The 17,242-nt window shown below is 42.0% G+C and overlaps 1 protein-coding gene and 1 long non-coding RNA gene across 2 annotated transcripts in view; one reads left to right on the top strand and one right to left on the bottom strand.

Annotated features, from left to right (window-relative positions):
- The window catches only part of LOC131682388 (integrator complex subunit 7), a 1,467,711-nt gene that overhangs the window by 1,228,530 nt on the left and 221,939 nt on the right, over positions 1 to 17,242 (bottom strand). The window lies entirely within an intron of this gene.
- On the top strand, positions 440 to 759 carry LOC131682615 (uncharacterized). The gene is made up of 3 exons (XR_009304111.1): positions 440 to 481; positions 540 to 611; positions 665 to 759. It is a non-coding gene; the product is annotated as an uncharacterized LOC131682615 (long non-coding RNA).

Raw genomic sequence — 17,242 nt, 5'->3', positions numbered from 1 at the left:
TTATGCGTTACCGAACGTTACGCATCATATTGTTTGACAAACATAATAAAATGAGTTTGATGGTCTTAGGTTTGATGGACCAGTACATTGTTTGTAACCGTCGTTTACGTCAATCCCTAGGATAGGATCTGCCCAAAGGTGTTAGTGTAAGGCTGCAGATAAGCTCAAAAACGGAATTCTGTTTTCTTGCATCTTTTTTACGGCTGCTCTTTTTTCCTATTTTTATCTCTCTCTAAAACTGTTGAGCAAGCCCCTCGTGCGCAGCGCACCTCGCTGTTCAGCACCTTGGTCCGTGAACGGACAACGGCTCGTAGCGGAAGGCACACTGTCAGTTGGAAGGAAACCACATTAGCATTTGGGACATAGTGGAACATTGTTTGAAGCTCACACGCTGCACTTTCGGATTCTTATTAATTGAATTAATTTGTTAGTCTACCTAGTTAAATTAAATTAAATTGAATTATCCTATAACTAGCTAGAGGTAAATTATAAACTATTTAAATTTGGAGAATATGTACAATTAAAACCTTTATATTTAGGGTTACACATAAGTGAGGTTAAATTCAAGTAGGCTCGCTCGCCGGTTCTAGAGAAGCTGAAACCTACAAAACGTGAGTTTAAACAGATTGAATTTTCCATTTTGTAACGATAATGATTCTTGCAGGAGATTTTAATTTTCCCGTACCGAAATACAGAAATTGAAAATCACGGAACCTGTTTCTCTGTTGCCACAGCAACACTAAAACGGAATGAAATTTATTCCGTTCCGTGATCAGGGTTGTGCTAAACTCGAAGAAAATCTTCCAATCTACAAAAATATGACATTTCTTTCCACAACATCCACATTGAGATGTCAACATTGTTTTGACTGTTGTTTCTCTTAATATTAATGATTGATATTGAATTTCTCTAATTTGCTAAATTTAAAATAGTTATGAACAAAAACAGGTTATAAGTTATAGATTTCCCATTCGTAAGTCTTTCTTGCAATAATGTTGTTATAGTGGTACCTGCAATTTGGTGAAAAAATATTAACGTAATTGAAATTTCGGCAAGAAAAACCCTGTTTTCTTATCGAGTGCAGAGTAGTCTAGTTGTGCGAGTTGTTAACAATTTCTTTGAATGTAGATTGCTTCAAGGAGCTCCGAGGAGATAACCGTGTTTTCTTTTGGATACTTTGGTGCACATATGATCAGTGAGTAGACGAATGATACAACAAAATGAACATAAGCGATAATCTACCCATTAAAGTTCAGCCGGAATTCCGGCTTGTTGCAGTGAGTATTCCGCCTCCAGTGACACAACCGATTCTAACTAGAATCGGTTGTATCGCAGGAATTGGAATACTAAATGGAACCAGCTGGAATCCCTGCTCATTTCCGGCTGAATTTTACTGGGAATATGCAATGGTGTCCCTCATATTAAAATAACCGATATATACCCAGTAAAGTTTAGCCGGAACTCTAGCTCGTTCTATTAAGTATTCCGGCTCCAGTGATACAAACGATTCTAATTAGCAACCAGTATTCCGGCTAAACTTACTGGGTATATATTGTTTAGTTACTATGTATCGTTTTGCCTCATCTGATAGTAACTTTATAATGTTTTGTCTCATTCTCATATAAAGTGAAGAGGAAAAATTGTGCTTGTAAACAATATTATGTAATCGGTGGAATACAGCCGTTATCACTAGAGTGTTATAGTCATCACTATACCGAGCAGGTAAGTAATCTTTTTCATTTAATATAAATGATATAATTAACTCTTTACCGACATACAGTTCAATAAGTTTTTTTTCAATTCTAATTTACAGTTCAACGAATTCGGACGTCGACTAAGATCAGACGCCTCAAATGTTTCCCGGTATCACTAATGGCATCGGTGATCTAGGACGGAGTTCATGCGAAGGACGAAGTTAATGCTGGAGTGAATAATCAGGAGCATTACCCATCGTAAATCATCTGGCCTGGTCGAAGCATCGCGAGTTATCCTGCACATTGGTGACTCACTCGGAGTACACACAAAGTAATTTTATTGGAAAATTGTTTTTAAATTGAATTTTAAACATTGTCTCAATATTTTAGATCTTCGACATAGAGAGTACGAGTTCCAAGTACCTAAAAGTTATTCTGAGGTATATGTAACTGTTAAATATTTTAGCATGTTTGTGGCGTTAACAATATCATTATATTTACTTCCACAGAATTCACTTAACATACATTAATACACATCGTAATAGATTGACTGTTCGCGGCAAGGTGAACGATATTGGTCTATACCTAGATCATCGGTACAGCGTACACTTTAAAGGAACATGTAAAGCTTTTTTTGCATTTTGGGCGACTACGGTGACTTGCTTCCCTCTATATTCTACCGTTTTGAAAGTAGAACTCACACCTGGATTGTCAGATAGTGCTAACCAAGGGATCAGTTGACAAAAATAGCGTCAGCGAGTCCACCAATGTGACAATACGTGCTGCTCCAGCGAGACGACGATATCGGCTGTGTTGGAGATAGAAAGTGCTTGTATTTGTATTAATGAACTAAACTAAACATAATTAACCTAATGTTACAGCAAACGGTGACGAAATTTTGATGAATTATAATTGAGGTCAAAGTGCTCGGCAAGCTCGTTGAAGCGACCAACCATCGCTAAAATCGGACTATTAGCAGCGTAGTTGGTGTTTCACATTTCGATGTGTAGTGATGTCCGAGGGCGAAGAACACGGGTTGGAGCGTAGAGGTTGATTTGTCCAAGGAGATCGGGAACATCATACTCAGCCAACAGAAGCTTTGATATGAAAATGGCCTGCGAAGTATGTCTACGCTCATGCAAAGTATGTAGTCCTAACAGTCTGCAACGGTTCTCATATGGTGGCAAGTTCAACGGATCATTCCAAAGCAATTGACGTAAAGCACATCGTATAAATTTGCGCTGGACAGCTTCAATCCTTTCACTCCACGTTGCATAATAATGGCACCAGACGATGATTGCAAATTCCAACTGCGAGCGCACCAGTGAGCAATATAAAGCTTTGAAACACAGAGGATCCCGGAATTCGCTAGAAATTTTGAACATAAAACCTAGAAGTCGATTTGCTTTGTCGATAGTCGCTGACAGGTGATTGGTATAAGTTAGCCTTTCATCGAGAATAACACCTAGATCTTTTACGTGGTCAACGCGTTGCAGCTGAGTTCCGGCAATGTTGTAGTTAAAATTAAGCATGTCTTGTACGATGAAAACTTTCCGTATAGTTTCCTTATAGTACATTTTTGGTGTAGATCCGGTCTAATCGGCATTTCTGCCCTAGGCCAAAAATGCGTGCCCCCTCAACCCAAATTTTAAACTAGGACGGATTAGCGCATGGGCGCCATTTAAACACCTTTTTTCAATATGAAAAATATCATTTGGTTCTATTTGATAACATTATTATTATTATCATTGGTTATGCATTCTTACCTTTCCGTTTTCAAAATTTACCTTGACGCTAGTATTTACCGCCTATTTTTCCACTTTCCACTTTATCATTCCTTGTTCTTTTGAGAGTATAGATTCCATTTTAGATTTCACCTTCTTTCTCTGTAAAGTACGAGTGGATTAGGACATTTGATGTTACCTTAATCCCCGGTTATGTCGGCGTTCTCCGTCTGTCCTGGGTCAGTTGGTGCTTCCCTTTGTTATTTCTTTCTTCTTTGTTAGTCCTTTTTCCGTTCTGTTAGTGAGTTTCTTATGTGCCCACGATTTCATGGGTTATTCCGCTCGTACATGAAAGATAGATTAGACGAAGATATCTTTAATGGCGATCTTATTTATGGGAATGTTAATGTGGATTCTTTTAGCCTTCCGGTGGGGGCGCTGAATTGTGCGACACTAGCAGTACATATTTTGTTTCTCAGTTTTGTGGGATCGTATATTGCTTGAGGTGTCAACACTATGTGTGCATATGGTTGCGGGTCTTCGATCAGCGATGTATACTGAGTACCATCATCTTTTTGTTCACTCTAAATAATCCCATGCATGAGTTTTTGAACATCTTTAAGCCTTCATTAAGCCTTAATAAATCCTTATCCGATTACTTGTCCGCTTCTCCAAAGAAAAAAAAGCAAAAACGATAGAGAAAGGAAAAGGTGAGTGTTATAAATAAAGTTAATTTGGCCACTCAGTATGGTTCAAGGGACATGAAACAGGAACATGGTTAGTCATAATTTGTGATACATACACACTTGAATATTAAGTATTTTTAATTATATTATATTATAGTTTATTGACCCGAAGCTGTTGGCAAATTATGACAATGTAAACTAAACTGCTTTTAATGAGGTACATGTTTCCATTTCAAAGTCTTCGATTGATCCTTGACAGTGATTGCCATCGGCTCAGGCACTTTTGCGCGTCAATCATTCACTGACTTACAATCGAATTGTGCCTCGACCAACCTGGCACAATGTGCCCATTCCCCTTACTGAGCAAAAGGGCAGGGATGTCTCTTGTACGATGAAAACTGATCACAAAACATTTCGTAACACAAAGGATCAACATGTTTTTTTGACACCAATTGTAAAATGTATCAATGAGACACTGTAACTCACGACAATCAGCTTCATTCCTTATCACAAGAAATATCTTCGTCATCGGCGAAAATAGGTAAGGTCATACATATACCACGTGGGTTGCTAAGGAATTGGTAAGGAGTATAAAAAAATTCACGCTTGTCCTCGGAATATAAATTGTCCACGTGAACTCATACTTATATTTCGTAATCTTCCTCATTTCCAACATTTGCATCATTGGCAGAAGCGTTTGATTTTGTTCTTGAAATTATCCCAACAATGTGCAACACTTAAAGTGCTAGTGACATCATAGTATTCATTGGTATGTACAACGTCGTATATTTATATAAACTAACACATTGCTGACAAATGTCATCTTAAAATCAGTTGAAGTATTATGATGAATGCAAAAACATGACATACAAATTTAAACCGTTTGCAATTTTCATAAATATCTAAGAAGGACAATTTTTATTCTTTTCTTCAGGTGGCAGCAAGTATCAAAATAGTCCAACACAATGTAAATATCCGTATTTTCCTTTGAACCCTTTGTGTGATAATACTCGACACAAAACATTGGGGAAGTCCATGTGGACATTGTGTGGAGGGTGTAGGGATACAGGCATTGTCCACGGAGGGGGAGAGAAGGTCAAACGAATGTTTTTTGGTTCACGTTGTATATGAACAGCCCCGCGCACAACAAAACTCTCATAGACCATTCATAAATTACGTAACCATTAGTAGTCATTAGTATTATGACAATAGTGATAATATTAAGGATGAATAAATTGAATTTCCTGAAGTTAATTGCGTTATGCATCCAAAGAAAATTTCCAACATAGTTATAAAAAATTGCCCTCTTGCTTTGGAATAATTCAGCAGTACAATCCTGTAGTATATACAAGAGGGTCAAAGCAGCAGTATATACATCGATATATGATATATGAAGAATTAGCTGAATTATAATAGTCTTGTACGGAGAAAAGAGAGTATCAATTCATGCTGATTTCTTTTTCACATCGGAATTGCTGTAGCTTCGATTGAAACTGCCTCTTTAGTATGTATAGAGTGAACCTAAAGCGGCTCGAATCCAAAAGGGATGATCCATAAATGATGTATCATTTTTTGAGTGATTTTTAACACCCCCTCCCTCATCGTAGCATTTCGTCACAAACCTCTTTATACCCCCTGGTAATTACGTAGCTTGACGGTAACTCTGCTCCCCCTTGTCACGGTATTTTTTTTTTAAAAATTCTATTCTATTTCCCTTTAAAAAAGCTACGTAGCATGACATGACCCCCTACCCCCCTGTCGTCACACATCATCACAAAATACAAAACTCCCCCCTCCCCCATATAATGCTATGTCATTTATGGATGATCCCAAAGTGAAATTACTATTAGATTCTAATTTGGCTTCTTTCATTAACAATCTTTATTAAAAAGCTGTTTTAATCCACCTAGTGGTGCAATTGCGTCTTTCTCATTTATCCAAATTATGATTCATTAGCTGGTTTTGTTCAATAGAATTGTGGAAATGTCTATTACATTCATATTTCACTTAGCACGTATCCCACGACTACAACGAAAGTAGACGCAGACTCACTTTAAACAAAAAAGTATAGGGGAGACCGGGGCTAGTTTGCGGTGTTTTTTCAGTTTCCATTTTTTACAGCTTTGATGTAGATAGATCTTGCAAAATAGAATATGTGGCTGTTGCCAACAACCTTGAATTTTATCAAAGTGTTTATTGCATTGTCTTTGTTTTTATAGACAAAAATGTGTGACGCGGAAAACCCGCCAATTTACCCCAGCCCCGGGCTAAGTTCCCGGTATGTGTGAATACGCCAGAAAATGAAGATTCAATTACATCAAAGGTTCGTGCTGAATGCCTTTTCAATAAAATTGTATATTAACCGACAATTGCCAATATATTTCAGTCTCAATACCGGCAATTTACTTTGACGCGCATTCCTATTCAAGAGCATATTTTTGAAATTATTCAGGCGATTGGCCGAAGTAAACATCCCTTGCATTGACGAGATGCACAAAGTTTTACTTTGGAGTCAATTTCAAAAATAAAAATATTTGATGACTACATTTACACTGTAATTAGTGGCGCCAACTTGCCCCGCGTGCGTCACCGGCATATTACCCAAACCGCAATTTTGCAAAAAAAACTAATTAAAAATAACTATAATTCATGGATAGATTCAATATCTATACGGATACTGAAAGCTCTTTTTACGCACTCTCGAAAAATATTATCAATTGGAAAATAGATTTAAAATCTCCCTGAATAACACAAATTGTTTAAAATTTATAACATTTACTTGGTATGCTCGAAAACACAATATCGCCCACAACTTCTACAAAACAAAATGTTTTTTAACAAAAACACATTGGATAATGGATTTCACATAACTTGAGGTACACAATGAGAGGCAGCGCTATATGTCTAATAGAAACGAAGACAAAGGGAATCCACCAACTTACCCCAACCACCAACTAGCGCCGGGCTCCCCTAATATTTAAATAACTTAATCAACATGAGTTCAATGTTATCTTCATGTGATTATATTTTGAAATGTTTGTGGAATTGGTTTGGAAGTGGAGATGGTGGGAGTTTAGTAGAGTGGGAGTGGAGGATGCGTCGGAAATCCTTCATCTTATTTCGGTATACGGGGTAGATTAAGGAAATGCGGATGTGAAAGTGGTTCAAAGGGAGAGGAGCGATGAAGGAGGGAGGTGTGACGGCAAGGGTGGGGGGTCTGAGTTGTGACGCAACACTTAACCACTCAACGAAACAGTAATTGAAATGTCCTCTGAGGTAAAGTATCTGGGATTGATACTCGATAGAAAAGTAAACTGGAATGCGCACATTGAGCAGGTTATAAGCAAGGCAACTAGTGCTCTTTGGGTGTGCAGTAGAACAATTAGTAAAAAATGGGATCTCAAGTATGGTTCACTGGTTATACTCTACAATAGTCAAACCAAGAATAACATATGCCTCGCTAGTTTGGTGGCCTAAAACAAAAGAGACATCAACTCATAAAAAACTAGGTAAACTTCAAAGGCTTGCTTGTGGAGCGATAACCGGTTCCATGCGAAGTACTCCATCAAAAGCATTAGATGCAATGTTCCATCTCCTTCCGCTACATCAGGTGATACAACTTGACGCGGAAAAAAGCGCATTGAAAATAAGTCGTCATAAACAATTATTATCTGGAAATTTAGCAGAACATCTTGCGGTTCTGAAAGATTTTCCTATAAATAACCTCGTCATTGCAAATGAAGACTGGTTGCATGCGATGCCGAACGTTGAAACTACTTATAAAATTATGGAGCCCGAACGGTCAACAAAGTGGCCCTAGTCTCCGCCCAGACTCAGTAATTTTCTTCACAGATGGGTCAAAAATGAACCATTTGACAGGATCTGGTATTACAGGACCAGGAATAAACACTAGTATCTCCATGGGATACTGGCTGACAGTGTTTCAAGCCGAAATATATGCATTCTAGAATGCACTTACGTATGTCTGTAGGAAAATTCCCGGTATGCAAATATCTGCATTTTCTCAGAGAGTCAGGCTGCGCTCAACGCATTAAGGGCTCCTATATGTCGCTCAAAACTAGTATGGAAGTGTATTCTTGCACTCCGACAATTGGCAGTGAAAAACCATGTTAATTTATGCTGGGTTCCAGGGCATTGTGGAGTTGCAGGGAATGAAAAAGCCGATGAGCTAGCAAGAAGAGAACTTCCACTAATTTTATCGGCCCAGAACCATTCTGTGGAGTCTCATCGAGTGCCCTCAAAATGGAATTGAAAAAGTGGGAAATCACAGCTATAAAGAACAATTGGAGTACCACACCTGGACTACGACAATCAAAGAAATTTATCTCACCCAACGAGAAAAAAAAGCCTGGAGTTGCTTAGACTAAACAAAAAAGAGCTAAGCATCATGGCAGGACTACTTACCGGACACGGTTCGAGTAAATATCATCTTAAAAAATGGTAAGCTTACAAACGATACATGCTGCGTCTGCGCATTTAAAAGTGCAACAACAGAGCATCTGCTCTGCGAAGGCAGTGCATTGATACAACGCAGACTAAGAGTCCTCGGTAAAGGAACATTGGAGCCTTTTGATATTTGGACTGCAAATTCCAAGCAGGTAATAAACTTCGTACGAAGTGAGGTGCCTAACTGGGAAGAGTGTGTATCTCAATAACGACAATCACTCATCAATAGTGATATGTCATAGTAAATAGTACACTTAGATTAAAGAAGGGGCATACCACAAGAGATCTAAATACTGGTCGCAGTGGTTCGTCTCCAACAATAAAACCGCAAATGTTGTCTTTCTTTTGAGACTTAGTTTGAGAACATCTGTTCAGTCATCACCGAAGAACCGATGTGACTTAAATTGTGGAATATGTCCGGAATCCGGGACTTCTGGAATCGTCGATAATGGACAATATATCCAAAGAATGTTTGATTGGCAATCAGTGATCTAGACTTGCGAATCGAAGTAATTTGGTGACCATTTCAATAGTTTTTAGCCTCCGCGGTGTTACGATTGTTCCGATTTATATGGGAAATTCCAGTGTAACCTTCCTAACCAACCTGTAACTCCGGAACCAAGAGTCAGAACCGAATCAAATTCGGCAGCAGTATCTTTCCTTTGGAATCACGTTTGTAAAAATCAGTAGAGAATTCGCTGGGTAAAAGGTGTGATATTAGCTTAGGAACTTGGCGAGTTCCCCGGAGGCATCATGAACCGTCATAGGTGACCAATGTGGTCAAAGTAGCTTTGATTTATCATTAGTGATCCAGACCCGCAAACTAGAGCAATGTTGAACCCATTTTAACATGTTTTACGTCATTTGGACATCATGGTTGTACCAGTTTATATGGGAATTTGCTGTGTGACCGCACTCTTCAACCCGTAACTCCGGAACCGGAAGTCGGATCAACTAAAAATTCAATAGCAGCTTATGGGAGCGAACCTTTCATACCTTTATACTTTTCAGATGAAACTAAGTTTGTGAAAATCGGTTCAGCCATCTCTGAGCAAATTGTGTGAGTTTAAATGACACACCCACACATACATACACACACAGACATTTGCCGATCTCGACGAACTGAATCGAATGGTATATGACACTCAGCCTTCCGGGCCTAGGTTGAAAAGTCGATTTTTTCAGTGATTGCATAGGCTTTCTTTATATGAGAAAGGCAAAACATTGTGTAGTGAAATTTCAATATTTGTTTATTCATTACATATTGTTTTGGGGGATAATCAAGGGGTGAGTCTCTTAGCACAAATAGAATTGTGCTCACAAACAAACAGCGTGATAGCTTGTGCCGCAATGTGCCACGATGTGCCATGGTGTTCCGTAAAACAAAAGCAATGGTTGCTATGATAATTTAACTACACTTTGTTGACAGTTTTTGAGTTGTCAGAAGTGTGCCCCAGTGTGCCACACATTGTGGTAACGAGTGAAATCATCGTGTATTACTGTGGATCGTAATCTTATATCTTGTTACCGTAAGTGATACAGTGTGTATGGCACATTGTTCTAAGCGACTCACCCCTTGGGGATAATTCAGCTCGAAATAGTATGCTAGCATGCTCAGATTACGTATTGAGGATATCCACCTCAGATTCGCTTCGGGTGACTTTCTCCGGGTCTTCCCTCCCGAACTATGTCCTCCTGGATAAGGTTCGTCTACCTGTTCACCTGTTTGTACCGCGGGTAATGAACTGCAGCAATTACAAGCAGCTGGGCCGCACAGCCACCTATTGTGGCAATAAGAAAAGGTGCGGCAAATGCGAGGGAGAGCATGAGGATGATGCTTGCGGTAGAGAAACTGAAAAGTGTATTTACTGCGGGGGCCTTCCGCATGATCTTAAATCATGTACAAACAGCGCGGGGATAAAATTAAGCGCTCCCTTAAGGAACGCTCGAAGCGCTCTTATGCAGAAATTCTTAAGAATGCTTCGCCATCTGTCCCTTTCGAAAATTCCTTTGCTCTTTTGGCTGGCGTTGAGCAAGAATCTGACGACCCACAAGAGGGGACATCTTTTGTTAACTCAGGGGAGTCCAGGAAGAGGAGAAATCTAGCCTCCCCTAGATTGCCTCGTAAGGGTGCCAAGGTGTCGTCCACTCAGAGTGCGCCAACTACAATCAATAAATCCAATGGAAGTGATGCACTAAAGCCGAAGCAATTTGCTCCAGGACTGAGAAATTTTAATTCTAACAAGGAGTATTTACCACTTCCAGGGACATTAAAAACCCCAACTGCCCCCTTTTTCAAACAGATAATCAGTCCAGTACCGGACTAATGAAATTTTCTGACATAGTGGACTTAATTTTCACAGCTTTCAATATTACTGATCCTCTTAAAAGCATTCTGATACATTTTCTCCCTATGGTGCAAACCTTTTTGAAATAGTTGCATGCTAAGTGGCCCCTCCTTGCAGCGATCGTATCCTTCGATGGCTAAGTCATCAAACGAGGTCACTGATTCGATCACTGTCCTACAGTGGAATTGCAGAAGTATCCTCCCGAAAATCGATTCCTTCAAACTTTTACTAAACAGTTTAAAATATGATGTTTTCGCATTATGTGAAACTTGGTTAACTTCCGGTATAAATCTCAACTTCCACGACTTTAGTATAATTCGTCTGGATCGAGAAAACCCTTCTGGAGTATTTTTGGGGATTAAAAAGTGCTATTCTTTCAACCGAATTAACCTCCTAGAGCCTCGGTAGGGCACCGAACGCTTTGTAATATCACGGAATCCTTACCGGCACCACGGCAAGTTCTGGGAGACTTTAACTCGCACGGTACGGTATGGGGCTCTCTTCATGATGATAATAGATCAACATTAATCCAAGATCTTTGCGACAATATCAACATGACCATCTTAAACACGGGAGAAATGACGCGGATTGCTACACCACCACACAGTGGCACGACGAGTGACAAAACCCCAAAAATCAATGTCTTGTTATTCTCTTGTAAATATTTATTTTTTTTTCTCTCAGTTTGAATAAAGGTATCTCAAAATTTTACTATAATCGTATGAAAATGAATTTTTAACATGTCGTTGAAGCAAGTGATGTCGAGGATTTCTGCTCAATTCAATTAATTAGAATTTTTAGTACCTTAGAGTTTCAAATAACGATATCTCAAGAACTACACAGCCGATTGGAGCAATTTTAAGTTCATCGAAAAGAAGAATGAATATGCTAAACTATAGATGGGAGATTTTTGTGCAAAACTGAGTTACGTTTGTTCTGCATCAAAAAATTCCAATTAAAAAGTTTCATATCATATCTGTAATTTATCTTTTTACGTCTTCCAATTTTTGAGATGGTATCATGAATCTGACTAAAAATTTAGTATAGTTTCAAGATATATATGGCTCATCTTGCGCATTTTTGCGCCGAAGTTGGTATATCTATATTTTTGAAAATACCCATATGGAGACGCCCTGTAGTTCATAAATCTCCTTACAAATTAATTAAATTAGTGATTTTTACTAGTTTTGTCAACCATTTCTGCTATGCGATGAGATTGGCTACTATGCTTAATGTTTATATTAACACTTTAACGACCAACGCATTCAAATGGGATTAAATAAAAGTAGTTGAAAAAATGAAATATGGAATATTAAAACCGATAGCAGAAATGGATTCAGCTACCCAAAATTAGTTAAAACCCCAAGTTTTAGCCACATAGACCGCGATATCCCTTAAAATCGAATCCACTAAAGAGCTTGGTCGTCAATGACTGGGCAGTGCGTAAGCCTCTTGTACCTGAAGACATAAAATAGACCCCACTTGCGGTCCTTAGCCTCCTGCCCAGTAACTCCTAGCCCTGGCCTCCCCGTGGCGTCGCCTTGGATACGAGTAACCTTAGTGAAGATCGGGTAACCAACCCCGGTGGGAACTTTGGTCGTATGCTGAAAGGGAAGGGGGGGTTACCCTTCTTCGGAAGGTGTAAACCTGTCCTGGTATCCAGGTGGGACCTTAAGCAGTCCTGGCACGATGACCCACCGGCGAGACAGGTGGTTGGAGTAGGCCCTATAAGCCGCCCCTTAAAAAAACCCTTATAACGAACAATACAGAAGAGAATACGACCCAGAACAATCGGCAACGACCCAGACGACGAATAAAGGATCACGATTGGAGACTCGGAACATGGAATTGCAGATCGCTCGGCTTCGCAGGATGTGACAGGATAATCTACGACGAGCTACACCCCCGCAACTTCGATATCGTGGCGCTGCAGGAACTTTGCTGGACGGGACAGAAGGTGTGGAAAAGCGGGCATCGAGCGGCTACCTTCTACCAGAGCTGTGGTACAACCAACGAGCTGGGAACCGGCTTCATAGTGCTGGGCAAGATGCGCCAACGTGTGATCGGGTGGCAGCCGATCAACGCAAGGATGTGCAAGTTGAGGATCAAAGGCCGTTTCTTCAACTACAGCATCATCAACGTGCACTGCCCACACGAAGGGAGACCCGACGACGAGAAAGAAGCGTTCTACATGCAGCTGGAGCAGACGTACGACGGTTGCCCTCTGCGAGACGTGAAAATTGTCATCGGCGACATGAACGCACAGGTAGGAAGGGAGGCAATGTACAGACCGGTGATCGGGCCTAACAGCCTACATTCCGTATCAAATGACAACGGCCAACGATGTGTGAACTTCGCAGCCTCCCGTGGAATGGTAATCCGAAGCACCTTCTTCCCTCGCAAAGATATCCACAAAGTCACCTGGAGATCACCGGACCAAGTAACAAAAAATCAAATCGACCACGTTCCAATCGACGGTAGATTCTTCTCGGACATCACAAACGTCCGCACTTATCGCAGTGCGAATATAGATTCGGACCACCACCTGGTTGCAGTATGCTTGCGCTCAAAACTTTCGACAGTGCATAGCTCTCGTCGAAGCCGAACGCCGCGGCTAAACATCGAGCGGCTACAAGATGGCAGAGTGGCTCAAGAATACGCGCAGCAGTTGGAAGTGGCACTACCAACGGAAGAGCAGATGGCTGGAGAGATATCCGATCCGCCATAGGTAGCACCGCAGCCACTGCACTAGGTACGGTGGGCCCGGACCGAAGAAGCGACTGGTACGACGGCGAATGCGAGCAGTTAGTCGAAGAGAAGAATGCAGCATGGGCGAGAATGCTGCAACACCGCACGAGGGCGAACGAGGCGCGATATAAACAGGCACGGAACAGGCAGAACTCGGTTTTCCGGACCAAAAAGCGCCAGCAGGAAGACCGAGATCGCGAAGCGATGGAGCAGCTGTACCGCGCTAAAGACACACGGAAATTCTACGAGAAGTTGAACCGCTCGCGCAGGGGCCACGTACCACAGGCCGACATGTGCAGAGATACGTGTCTCAGGGACGCTCTCGAGTCCCTTCGAATCACGCAGAGGGTTACGGCAAGGTGATGGTCTCTCGTGTCTGTTATTCAACATCGCGCTGGAAGGTGTAATAAGAAGAGCAGGGATCGACACGAGTGGTACGATTTTCACAAAGTCCGTTCAGCTACTTGGCTTCGCCGATGACGTTGATATTATTGCACGAAACTTTGAGAAGATGGAGGAAGCCTACATCAGACTGAAAAGAGAAGCCAAGCGCGTCGGACTTGCCATCAACACGTCGAAGACAAAGTACATGATAGGAAGAGGTTCACGAGAAGAGAATGAGAACCGCCCGCCTCGAGTTTGCATCGGTGGCGACGAAATCGAGGTGGTTGAAGAGTTCGTGTACTTGGGCTCACTGGTGACCGCCGACAATGATACCAGCAGAGAGATTCGTAGACGCATCGTGGCAGGAAATCGTGCCTACTTTGGCCTCCGCAAGACACTTCGGTCGAACAGAGTTCGCCGTCGTACGAAGTTGACCATCTACAAGACGCTGATTAGACCGGTAGTTCTCTACGGGCACGAGACCTGGACCATGCTCGTGGAGGACCAACGCGCACTTGGTGTCTTCGAACGGAAAGTGCTGCGTACCATCTACGGTGGAGTGCAGATGGAAGACGGCACATGGAGACGGCGAATGAACCATGAGTTGCATCAGCTGTTGGGGGAGCCACCCATCTGTCATACCGCGAAAATCGGACGACTACGGTGGGCCGGGCACGTAGCCAGAATGTCGGACAATAGCCCGGTGAAAACGGTTCTCAATTGCAATCCGACCGGTACAAGAAGACGTGGCGCGCAGCGAGCACGATGGATCGACCAGGTGGAAGACGATTTGCGGACCCTTCGCAGACTGCGTGGCTGGCGACGCGCGGCCATGGACCGAGTGGAATGGAGGAATCTTTTGTATACGGCACAGGCCACTTCGGCCTTAATCTGTTAATAAATAAATAAAAAAAGAGCTTCCTCCGGAGGAAGAGTACAGGTTTTTGGCTGGCTTGATTCTCGACAGAGTTGTACGCGGAGAAGTCCACTGCATATAAGGCCTTCCGGGAAGACGGGTTACCCGTTAGCTATCCACAGTACGAGTCTAATGAAAGTCAAAAAACGCAGTTATTGGCGCCGGTTCGTCGACGGGTTAACGAGAGAAACAGCGATGAGCACTCTTTGGGGTACGGCTCGACGTATGCGTAACCGAAACAGTATCAACGAGAACATGGAATATTCAAACCGCTAGATATTCGCTTTCGCCAAGAAATTCTGTGCTGGTACAGAAAAATTACCGCGCCGCGTCTCCTCATGATACAACGAACGAAACACTCTTATCATGCAATAATAACGCCCCAGGATTGGACAGAATAAAATTCAACTTGCTGAAGAATCTGCCTGACACTGCAAAAAGGCGCTTGTCCAACTTATTTAACAAGTTTCTTGAGGGTAACATTGCCCCTCATGACAGGAGGCAGGTGAATTCAAAAACCAGGAAAACCAGCCTCCGACCACAACTCGTATCGACCGATTGCAATGCTGTCCTGAATTCGGAAGTTGTTCGAGAAAATGATCTTGTTTCGCCTCGACAATTGGGTTGAAGCAATTACTGTCAAACAATTTGGCTTCCGCAAAGGCAAAGGGACGAACGATTGCCTTGCGTTGCTTTCTACAGAAATCCAAATGGCATATGCTAACAAAGAGCAGATGGCATCAGTCTTCTTGGATATTAAGCTACATGGGTCTTCCCCAGGGCTCATGTCTAAGTCCCCTACTCTACAATTTTTACGTGAATGACATTGACGATTGTCTTGCCAATTCATGCACGCTAAGGCAACTTGCAGACGACGGGGTGGTCTCTGTTACAGGGTCCAATGCTGCCGATTTGCAAGGACCATTGCAAGATACCTTGGACAATTTGTCTGCTTGGGCTCTCCAGCTGGGTATCGAGTTCTCCACGGAGAAAACTGAATTGGTTGTCTTCTCTAGGAAGCTTGAGCCGGCGCAACTCCAGCTTCTATTAATGGGTGTAACGATCAATCAGGTCTTCACATTCAAATATCTCGGGGTCTGGTTCGACTCTAAAGGTACCTGGGGATGTCACATTAGATAACTGAAACAGAAATGCCAACAAAGGATCCATTTTCTCCGAACAATAACTGGAACATGGTGGGGTGTCCACCCAGGAGACCTGATCAGGTTGTACCAAACAACGATATTGTCCGTGATGGAGTACGGATGTTTCTGTTTCCGCTCCGCTGCGAACATACACTTCATCAAACTGGAAAGAATCCAGTATCGTTGCTTGCGCATTGCCTTGGGTTGCATGCACTCGACCCATACGATGAGTCTCGAAATGCTGGCGGGCGTTCTCCCGCTAAAAATAGATTTTGGGAACTCTCGTATCGATTGCTCATCCGATGCGACATTCTAAACCCGTTGGTGATTGAAAACTTCGAGAGGCTCGTCGAGTTTAATTCTCAAACCCGATTTATGTCCTTGTACTTCGACTACATGGCACAGAGCATAAATCCGTCTTCGTACAATCCCAACCGTGTACGTTTCCTAGATACTTCTGATTCTACTGATTCGTGGAATCCCGGATCATATACGCCCGCAAGTGATCCCCAATATATTTCATGATAAATTCCGAGATGTCGACTGTGACATAATGTTCTACACTGACGGATCAAATCTCGAACTTCAACAGTACTATCACCGCTTAATTCAAGCTCAATGATCCCGCTTCAGTTTACGTCGCAGAGTTAGATGCAATTAAATACACCCTTGGGATCATCGACACTCAGCCCACAGATCACTACTTCATCATTTCGGACAGCCTCAGCTCTATCGAGGCTCTTCGTGCGATAAAGCCCAAAAAGCAATTCCCACATTTCCTGGGGAAGATACGGGAGTCCTAATTTCCTATTGCCTTGTGGAACCGATCAGCTCCAGAGTGCCAATATGTAACAGCCATCGCCCTTACCACTACGCCTGCATAGGAAAGCGAGAGCGACTCGAGGTCCAATGACTTTTGAAGGATTCCCCGCGAGTCCGAAGAATACCATCCGCCAATTCGGTACTTGACGACTCACTAGACTGAGGCGCTAATTTGTTTCGCTGATCTCCCGTTTGCCTGAAAGTTGCAAGTTTTGCTCTTTTTCCCTGTCACCATCTACGCCTTCTCTCCCCTGTCTTTGATACAACTGCTTCTACACTGATGTGGAAATAAGCTCCCTCTGAATATC

Source organism: Topomyia yanbarensis, chromosome 1 (assembly GCF_030247195.1).
Source record: "Topomyia yanbarensis strain Yona2022 chromosome 1, ASM3024719v1, whole genome shotgun sequence".
Lineage (NCBI taxonomy): Eukaryota > Metazoa > Arthropoda > Insecta > Diptera > Culicidae > Topomyia > Topomyia yanbarensis.
The sequence above is the reverse complement of the archived record's forward strand: the minus strand, read 5'-3'. Positions and strand labels throughout refer to the sequence as shown.